The following is a 10,967-nucleotide window of genomic DNA, read 5'->3' on the forward strand; positions in this document are numbered from 1 at the left end:
TTCAGAAAGATTTGAAAATATTTCATAAAGCTTTCAAAAATTATTAAGTATTTCAAAACATTTAAAAGATTTTAAACGATTTCCACTTTTTTTGAAGATTTTTAATATTTCAAAGATTTTAAACGAATGCAAAAGAATTCACAAATATTTCAGACAATTGTTAAGGATTTCAAAAACGGATATAATCGACAACAAAAATTACACAAGATTTGAAAGATTTAAAAACATTACAAAGATTTTAAATTATTTCAATTTTTGAGGATTTTATAAGATATCACAAAGATTTTAAATATTCAAATTATTTCGAACGAATACAAAATATTTCGAAAGATTACAAGAATTTTAAAGATTTCAAAAAAGGTACAGTATACCAGATTTAATTTCGAAAATTTTAAACTTTTTTACAATTTTTGAAAAAATTAAAAAAAAGCACTAATTTTTCGTAGATTTCAAATCAATTAAGGGCTTAAAAGCTTTCAAGGAGGGTACAGAAAAACAGATATCAACAATTTAAAAAAATTTCAGATATTTTAAACAATATCAAACATTTTTAGAAGATTTCAAAGATTCCAATGGTTTTAAACGAATGCAAAAGACTTCAGAAAGATTTCACAAATGTTTAAAGAATTCATAAGGCTTTCAAAACATTTGATTGATTTTAACCAAATGTCGGACATTTCAACAGATTTTAATGATTTCAAACGAAAAAAAAAGATTTCACAAACCAAGATTCAAGAAAGATTTCAAAGATTTTACAGAAATTTTAAGCTTCCACTAAGGTTTGAATTACTTCAAAAAATTACAATGAATTCACAAATACTACTTATGTTCGCAAAAAAGTAACAATTTATCAATATATGATTCGGCTTACTTTTCGTAATTCAGGGTGGTCTCTGGACCGGGAATTTTATGAGAGCGGGAAAAACCGGAAAATGACCGGGAGTTTTACGAATTAAAAAAAAGTCCGTCCAACTTTGATTTCAACTGCTTTTGAAAAAAATTGTTAAATTGTGATTTTTTTCAATTATGATCTCATTCAGTTTAAAATGCGTATTTGAATTAAAAGAATTTCAAAATGAAATTTTAAGAACTTAAACGTTAAAAAATTAGAAACGTTTAAAATTGAATATTTTTAATAACAAACATTTTTAGTTGATCAACTGTGAATACGAATTAATGAATAATTTAAAATTTTGAAGTGCACTTTAAAATTTTTAAATTAAATAATAATTGATTGTACAAAACAATTCGGCATCAGTTCACAGGTTTAGAACTTCTAGATTTTGAGGTTGAAAATTAAACTGTTTCAATTGGAAAGTCTTAAGCAAATGTAAACGCCCTATTGAAACTTTATAAACTATTTTAAATTTAAAAATAAGTTTTAAATAATATATTTATTATAAAAGGCTTTTATTAAATTTCAGTCTAAAATATTCCATTCCTAAACCACGCAATTACAAATTTCTCAATTAAAAAAAGAACAATTACTTAATATTTAGAAATATCTGACTGTACATTTAAAATCAGTAATTATAAATAAAATACTCAAAACGGAACAAAAAAACTAAACTTTGAAAATTACCATTTTAATTTTGGCAGATTTCGAATATCAAATTTAGAAGCTTTTTAATAATAACACTTTTTAAGATTGCTAGGAAATTTGAAATTGATTTTTTTTAATTGTTTAAAGTTCGAATAATTTTAAAAGATATTTAGAATTTGTGAAAAACTTTTAATAATATTTTTGAATTTGAAAAAATTCGAAACAACATGCAGATGTTTCAAGACCTTGAAAAATCATTTCAAAGCATTTTAAGGATTCTTCAACTATTTAAAAAAAAAATTATTTAACATAACATAATTTAGAATAATGACCGGAAATTTCAAATTTTAAATAATTCCGAGCTAGCACTCCAAATTTTCGAAAAGGAACAAAATTCTGAATTGGAACAGGAAATTTTTCCAAAGAATTATAATTCTGAATTGAAACTGGTATTTATCCGAAAGAATTCTAATTCTTCTTGGAATAGGAAATTTAAAAAAATTCCTAACTGAAAGATAGAATGTTTTATTAGAATGAATTTTAATTCTAAGTTGAAACGGGATATTTCCGCGAAAAATTACAAATATAAATTGGAACAGGGAATTTTTCCAAAAATGTCTAATTCTTAGAAAATAGTTAAAATGGAAAATTTTCGAAAAGAATTCAAATTCTGGATTTAAACAAGGAATTTTTCGACAAGAATTAAAATTTTGGATTTAAATAGGAAATTTTCAATTTTTCACAATTGATTAAAGTTTATAATTAGTAGTTTGGTAGTTTAACTACATTTATTTTTAAATTGTGCAGTTGAAAAGTGTTAGTAGTTTACATATTATACTTGCAAATTGTTGAGCATTTTAATACAAAATTGTTGAATTTTAAACTTCAGTTTTCGAAATCTAAAACTCAAAAATTTCACTTTGAGTACTTTTCTTTGCCGGTCAGTTCTTATTACTTTGAATGGAACAATTAGATTTAGTGTTCGATTTTTTAAATTTCATTGACCGTGAAAAATGTTTGCGAACCGGGAAATGAACGGAAACTTTTTTCTTTGACAAAAACGGCCACCCTGTAATTTTTGGCTCATAAAAAATGAAATGGCTAATTTTTTACATGTATAGCAAACGTTTATTTAATTATTTGATGTAAAAAAGTAGACCTGGAAAGACTGGATTCCTTGAACTGGAAAAACTGGAAAAGACCTTGAATTTTGTTTCGGAGAATCGCTGGCCACACTGAATTAAGAATTACAGGTAAGTATTTCTAGTCTTAATTATAGTCTTTCTTTCAATTTCACGTTCAAAATAGAATCATAATTATTCTTTTCAAAAAATCCCCGTTCCAACAAAAAATTGTAATTATTTTTGGCGAGATTTCCGGAAATTAACTGTTTCAAGTAAAAAATTTAATTTTGTTTGGAAAATGCACTGTTTCAATTCAGAATTATTATTCTTATCTAAAATTTCCTCTTTTCAAGCAGAATTATAATTATTCCCAAAAATTTCCTCTTTCATGTCAAGATTGTAATTCTTTTAGAAAATTCCTGATTACAAATTTAAACTATAATTTTTTCCCCGAGAACTCTGAATCACTTCAAAATTAGTGAATTATATACAATATTGCTTCGGAAAATTTCTTGCTACAACTCAAAATTAACCTTTTTTTTCAAAAATTCAGTGTTCCTAGTCAGAATTAAAGTTCTTATCGAAGATTGTCAGTTCCAAATAATAGGGTGGACGCTGGACCAGTAAAAGCCCGAGTTTTTTTTAACCGGGAAATGACAGTGAATTTAATTTTTGACCGTGAATTTTACAAACTTTAGAAGAAAAATGTGTCCAAATTCCATTAACAATTTTTTTTTAAATAATTAGTTACATTTTTATCTTTTTTAATTATGATAACATTCAGTTTATAATACGTAATTCGAAAATCTTTCATTTAACAAAATTTGCAATTTTAGATTTTTATTTTCAAACGTGCATTTTGAATTTAAAAAATTTTTAAATGTAGTCTTGAAAGACTGAAGCAGTTAAAAATTAAAAGCGTTTGAAAATGAAAATTATTGACAAAAAAATTTTTTATTTCATCAACTGTAGATATAAGTTATTTTAAAAGCTGATCTGTAATCGAAGTATAAAAAAAACCCGTTCAAAATTTAAGAATTTCCAGAGTTCAAAGTTAAAAATTAAACTGGCTAAATTGAAAATCCTTAGTCGTAAAAAATGTTAATAATTTTAAACTGAATTATTTGAAATAGGAAGCCTTGTTTTTTTTTAATTTCAAGGTGCTCTAAACTCTTAACGTTACAATTTTAATTGTTCTATCTAAAGAACGGTTATTTTTTAAGTGAAATTGTGGAATTTGTATGCATAAATAATAATTTAAGATTTATTATTTGTATTATTTGTTTATTATTATTATTATTATTTGTATTATTCGAGTAATCTTGAGAGATATTTAAAGATTTTGAAAAGATTCCAAATTAATTAAATATTTCAAATTATTTAAACGAAGGGTGTGTTCTGAAAAACTCCGACTATTCGTACCGAAATTCCGGTGCAAAAATCCACGGCTTAATTTAAAAGAAAATGTAGCTTTTTGCAGATTTTGAACAAAAAATTGGTGAGCTTTTTAAGAATTGTGAAAGGCTTCAAATGATTAAAAACATTTTCTTAAGATTGATGGAAAATTGACAATTATTTTTTATTTTGAAAAATTATTTGAAATTCGAATAATTTAGAAAAATATTTAGAAGTGATTAAACACTTTTTTTGTAAAATTTAAATATGAAAATATTTGAAACATTTAGATATTTCTAGACTCAAATACAATTTTGAAGCTTTTAAAGGATATTCTAATTCAACTTCTAACGTAAAAATTGTTCAGTTTAAAAAAGGTAAATCGTTAAAGTTTTAATGTTTCTAGTTTAATTTAATTTAAAATAATATATATTTTTAATTTCTTGATTGATACTTCAGTTTAAAACATTGAAAACGATAACATGGATTTTTATTTTTTAAACTGAATCTCAATCATTGAACTCTAAAATTTATAAACGTTAAAAATTCTACATTTTTTAGTTTAAATGCGTTTCATTTATAATGGTTTAGTTGAAAAGTATTAGTACTTTCCATTTTATAGGTGTAAGTTATTAAGCAATTAATAACAAATTTTTGCGTTAAACAACTTTTAAACTTTATTTAAAGAAATTTTATAATTTAAGAGTTGATCCCTTGAGTGGATTATTGTTCCCGAAAATTACCCGGTCCAAGTAAAAATTGTCATTCATTTGGAAAAATCACTGTTCCAAGTCAGAAATATAATTCTCGACAATTTCCTCTTCCAAGCTAGAATTTTAATTTTTCTCGAAAATTTCCTCTTCCAAGGCAGAATCATAATTTTTTTGAAAAATTCTTTGTTCCAGATCCGAATTGTTCTTTTTTTTTTTTTTGAAAATTTTTTGATCCAGTTCAGAATTAAAAAATAATATTTCTTGGGAAAATGTCCTGTTCCAACAAAATAAAAAATGAATCTACTCTATGAAATATACGTTTAAAAAATCTCTTTTTTATTTAATCCTTTGTATTCTTCTATGCCCTACTTTCTCCAACTATTTTTTCCTACCTTGTCCTGTTTTTCAAACTTTTATCTCATACTTTGTCCTCTTCCTTAAATAAATTTTCGTCCTACTTTGTCCTCATTTTTCAAAAAGTTTGGTCCTACTTTTCGAAACTCAATTATGGTCACCCTACCTAAGATAGCCAGAACTGATTTTCGGCATGTAGGACAACAAAAATTTTAAAAAGGACTAATTTTTGTCACTTTGTTATTTTACAACCTGATAATAAATAAATTTGATTCATTGGAAAATTATATTACTAAAAGAAAGATATGGCATATCTTCGCACATATCTTAAAGTTTTTCAATTATTATTTTGTCACTTTTAATTATATGAAACTATAATATTCCAAGGAAGTAAGAGTTAGTTACCCATTTATCTACAGAACCGTACATCTCCGGAAATACGTACTATGAGTATTTTCCATATTTATATAAAAAATAAAAATTTCAATTAATTTTTTATTTAATTTTGTTGTACCAATATGGAAAACAATTATGATAAAAAAGTTTCGGGGTAGTTTATGTACTCTAAAAAATCTCCTGCGCAGCCATAGGTTCCATAGAATACTACTGCGCATCGAATAAGTTGTCCAAACTTTCCTTAACCTCTCAATGCAATGCATTGTGTTGAGGTAGCCTTATCGTGTCGATCTCATTTTTCTGCCTCAGGAACAAACCGGTTCGGCAATCCAGGCCTAATTTTGGAATTTACGAAAATTGGACCCTCAGACACTCAGATACTAATTCTTACGGCCTCTAAAGTCTCTAAGCTACAAAGCAATTAATTTCAAAGTCAAATGTCGAATCAACAAATGACAATTTTAACGGCTGGCCATCTTTAATTTTTAATTATCTGCAGGTTTTGAAGACACACCTCCTAAGCCCTATGGGTTCCCCTAAAGTCCTTTGCCTGCCTTGACTGATACTGACCTTGTGGTTAATGTGGCACTGACCCCACCTCCATCAGCTACCATATGTGCACATGTGCAAGGAAATCCTCGCTTCTCCCACGTTCTTCGTTGCGCAATGCGTGCTCACATCCCGCATGCGAGTTCTGGAATATCAGGAGACCATGTTCGCATCGAAGCTCTTCTATAAAATCGGATCAAGATTCGCGCGGGTTGTCTCTCTGAGCCCCTCCTGAGATTAGGAGCTCAGAAAGCACCAGCTGGTATCTTCCACTCCTTATTGCAATATCCGTCATACCTGACTTTCGCCCGTGAGGAATTTTTTCAACAGGAACGCATGCTGCCTCACAAGAGCATATTGGTTCCATCAAGAAAGGCTCGTGTCAACTCGTCCATGTTATACGCCAGGGGGACAGGGACTTCTCCCCTCCAAAGCGTCACATTATAAATTTTAGGGGAAAGCGCTAATAACACCAGATCAGCTCCTCAGGCCATTGCACTGGCGACCTCGATCTTCAAGTGCATATGTGAGAATTCTGCAGAATGCTCCCACTATCAGTACGCTACTCCCTGATGACAGGATGACTCTGTACACGAATATGATGCCTTATATGCATCACTTTTCGGGAAAAACGATGTCACTGTCCTATGAGAGTCTCCCAGCCTTCCCAGGAAGAGCGCAAGACTCTTCAGAGTGGTTCCAATGGTCGAAATTGACGGGGAATGGCTTTCAGAGACTCCACATTGTTCGGAGTAAGTCTTAGCCCTGCCCAAATTTCGGAGCAACTGAGTTAATGAACCAATGAACAATGGAAAGGGACCACGGACCAATCGAACGTCTTGGCCGCATTGGAGGTGCTTCGGGCCCGTGCGGCTCTTCCTCAAAATTGTGTCTTTCCGATCCACGGCGAACATAACGTGCCAGGAGGTTAACTCAATGATACTGTACTACCGCTTGTGCACTGCTACGCCTCTCGCGACATTTTTCTGCATTGTTTCTTATGGCTCCTGGACTCCCGATAGAAAGACGGTTAAATTGTTGATTATGTCCATTCTGTACATTAACTACGTTTACTCTCGTGAAAATTGGAATGAAGGAGGCGGGAGAAGAAGAGCTCGGACAACAGGGTGCAATTTAAATTGCATAACTGCCCTCTGCCATTTTGAATCAGTGGAACAATTTGCGGGAACACCTCAAGGCCTTACGGTTCGGCCTTGTGGTTACGTCAATGCAGGGATCAGAGCGCAGAGCTCAAAAAAGGAAAATCCCCACAAAAAAGGGGAACGTTAAAACTTTTTTTTTTACATTTATAAAAAAGAAACAATCTTTTCATAAGAAGTTTTACAGTTTTTAAATAATTTTAAATGAGTTTTTAATGTTTATTTTTTGTAATTGGGCATATTTCGGTCGTTGAAAATCAATTCACAACGATTTAGAGAAGTTTTTTTCTGTTGTTTTCATTTATTCCTGTTCATTTCCCTACATTTTTTATTTTCTAATATTAAAAAGAAAGTATTTAAAAATCTATAAAAACTAATTTTTAAATATTAAGGAGTTGTACACATTTTTTAAACGAAATCTCTTGAAATTCTTCAGAAATCTTTAAAAATAATAACATTAATATATAACTATATAATATATTATTAAAAGTTATTAATGAATAATAATATATTATTCTTTAATCTTTAAAATCCTTTCAAACTTTTTTGTCCCTAATTAATATCTCAGGAAATTGTTATAATCTTTAGAAATCCCTTGGAGTAAAATTAAATTCAAATTATTAATTAAATTTCTCTTTAAAATCCGTTGAAATAAAATACATACTATAAAATTCCCGAATAATAATTTTCCCCAATTTGGTAAATTCTCGGAAAACCCCCATAAGTGACAAATTTTAATTTTACGTAATGTTGGTGTTGATTAACACTTTTTGAAAGTTCGTTTTATAAATAATCATTAATTGATAATTTAAGAATACCCAATATTTTTTTCTTCTAATTTTCAATTATTTTAATAATTCTAATTTGTTTTAACATTTGTTTTTTCAAGAAAGTCATGAAATGCACGTATTTCTCGATGTAGATTCTAGACGTTATGAGTTCTTCAATAAATAATAACAATACAATAATTTGTTTATACAAGTTAACAATTATTATTAAAAAATCAGGAGAAACATTTTATCAAAAATTTAAATTTTTTAGAAAGTTTTATTTTGTTTAAATATATTTTTTACCAAGCTTTCAAAACATAGCAAAAAAAAAACATTTTAATTTGTTAGACAAGCATTTAGCTTTTTTTCTACACTCAAATATTGTTAAATCTTAATAGTTACGTTTTAAAAATCTTTAATACAAAAGTGTTCATATATGAAGGCCTACATTAGCAAATGATAACTTAGGAATTGTTCAATTTTAAAGGTTTAAATTTGAAATTGTCTCATTTTGGAAATTTTAATAATATATTATTCAATTTTGAACATTTTAAAGATAAAATGTTACATTTTCACATACGCCACATATATTCAGTTTGGACAGACAGACCATCGTACTTTATTATATTTAGCTTCTCACATTTTTCATTTGTATAAATTCAGCAAAAAAATGTGTTAGCTTAAAAGTTTCATTTAAATCTTAAATAGTTCTGTTTGAAATTAGTTACATTAAAAAAGTCAAATTAATTATAACAGATAAGACTTTTACTAATCGTTATGGCATATTCTAGCTTTGAATATAATAATTTTGTAGATTGCACCTGGAAAAAACTGGAAATGTCAGGGAGTTTTTTCTTAAAGTTAGGGAATTTTTTCAAGTGCGTGCTTAGCTTTTTTCTTAAATTCCAGCATAAAATTGAATAAAAATTATTCTTTTGTAAAATGATCTATACATTATAGTGCATTGAACTATTTTTTTGAAAATTAGTTCTTTTTTTCTAGAAACTTTTTTTTAAACTGATAATGTAACTCACTATTCCAATTGAATATTCCATCAATGTAGTAGTTACATGTAGACCAAGAATTCAACAGAACGCTAGCAGGGTCTCTGTTTATTAAATATCTGGAAACACATTTAAAAACATATAAACTTAAAAAAGTCAAATTCTGAAATAAAAATGCACAAGAAGGTTTAAAAAATATACTCAAGAAAGTAAATTAGTCCCATTTTTGGTTGAAACCTGGTTTTTTGTTGTTAAAATTCAACTATTTCGTTAAAAATTCATATTTTTTGTCGAAAATTAATCTTATTCTTAGAAAATTAATTTTTGTTGGTTGAAAATGAAATAACTTCAGTTAAAAGATTTATCATTTTAGTTCAAGATGCATTCTTTTTGTTTAAAATTAAACTCTTCCATTTGAAGCTTCCTCATTTTAGTCGGACATTCATCAGCTTATTTGAAATTTAATTTCTTCAACTGAAACTTTCACTATTTGTTTAAAACTGATTTAAAAAAATTAAATTTAATTGTTTGAAACTTAATCATTTGGGGTTCAAATTAATCTTTTGGATTGAAAATTAAACTAATCCAGTGAAAAGATTCATAATTTCAGTTAATTACCATTTTGATTTAAAATTCAACTATTCCAGTTGAAGATGCGTAATGTTAGTTCAAAATTCATCATATCTTTGGAAAATTAATTTTTTTACCTAAAAAATTTACTATTCAATTTTTTGTTGAAAACTGATCATTTTTATGCTAAATTCAACTATTTGATTGAAGATTTACCTTTTTTATTTGAAAATTCAACTATTTCATTGAAAATTCATGTATCATTTTATTAGATTGGCCTTTGGAAAAAAATGTTAGTGTCTCAAGTGAGTTAAAAAAATGAAAATTAACATTTTAAGTCAAACAACGCACGACACGAAAGAAAGTCAAGAAAAGAAAAACGCTGCTTTTTAAAAGCCTTACTACTTTTTGAATTTTTTTGAGAAATCGAAAATTCAAATTTTGATCACACAAAAAATAATTAAAATCAAAAGATGATCTACAAATTTGTGATAAACCACTTTTTGATAGAACACGTAGTTCTTTTCGCCAAAAACAAAATTTAAAATAAAGAAATTAAATTTTTGGACAAACGACGCAAGCTATAAAAAAACAGATAGACAAAAGTTACTCATACATGAAAAGAGTGAAAACTCATCCAAATTCGTCATGAATAATTTTTAACAGAAACACGCAGTTTTGCTTGAATCGTAAAAAATAACATTAAAAATTTAAAAATATATTTTTTTAAAAACGACCCAAGATACTGACAAAATGTTCACATGAAAAGAATCTTCCAATTTTTTATTACTAATTTTTAGATAGGACGAGTAGTTTTTCTTTTAATCGCAACAAATAATATAAAAAATAAAAAAACGATCTATAGGTTTGGTTATACTCTTATCAAAAAATATATTAAATATAAAAAATTCACTTTGTGGAAAAACTACACAAGCTACAATAACATTTTATTACACAAAACTTTCCGCCTCAATTATACATATACACAAATTTGCATCGAACCACTTTACTCTAGGATGCGTATTTTTGATTAACCCTCAAATGGTACACTCTAAACGAGCATACGTAAATGGTACACTGGTGCGAATTGGTTTCTTTGGAATGTTAATATTAAATATTGAATATATTAAATATATAATAAACAACTAGAATATATCACGCATATTTAACATATATATTTAATACATATTTGGGTAATCCGCTGCAGCTGTGTTTGCATAAATGCCAACAAAATGAAAAAACGTCGAGTGCGAATTCGCACCAGGGTACCGTTTGAGGGTTAAAATCGTTAAAAATAACTTTGAAAGTAAACAAATTGATTTGTTGAAAAACCGACACAAGTTGCAACAAAATTTTCAATAAAATTTTTTTATATAATGCGCCCTTTTT

Source organism: Belonocnema kinseyi, chromosome 4, assembly GCF_010883055.1.
Source record: "Belonocnema kinseyi isolate 2016_QV_RU_SX_M_011 chromosome 4, B_treatae_v1, whole genome shotgun sequence".
Taxonomy (NCBI): domain Eukaryota; kingdom Metazoa; phylum Arthropoda; class Insecta; order Hymenoptera; family Cynipidae; genus Belonocnema; species Belonocnema kinseyi.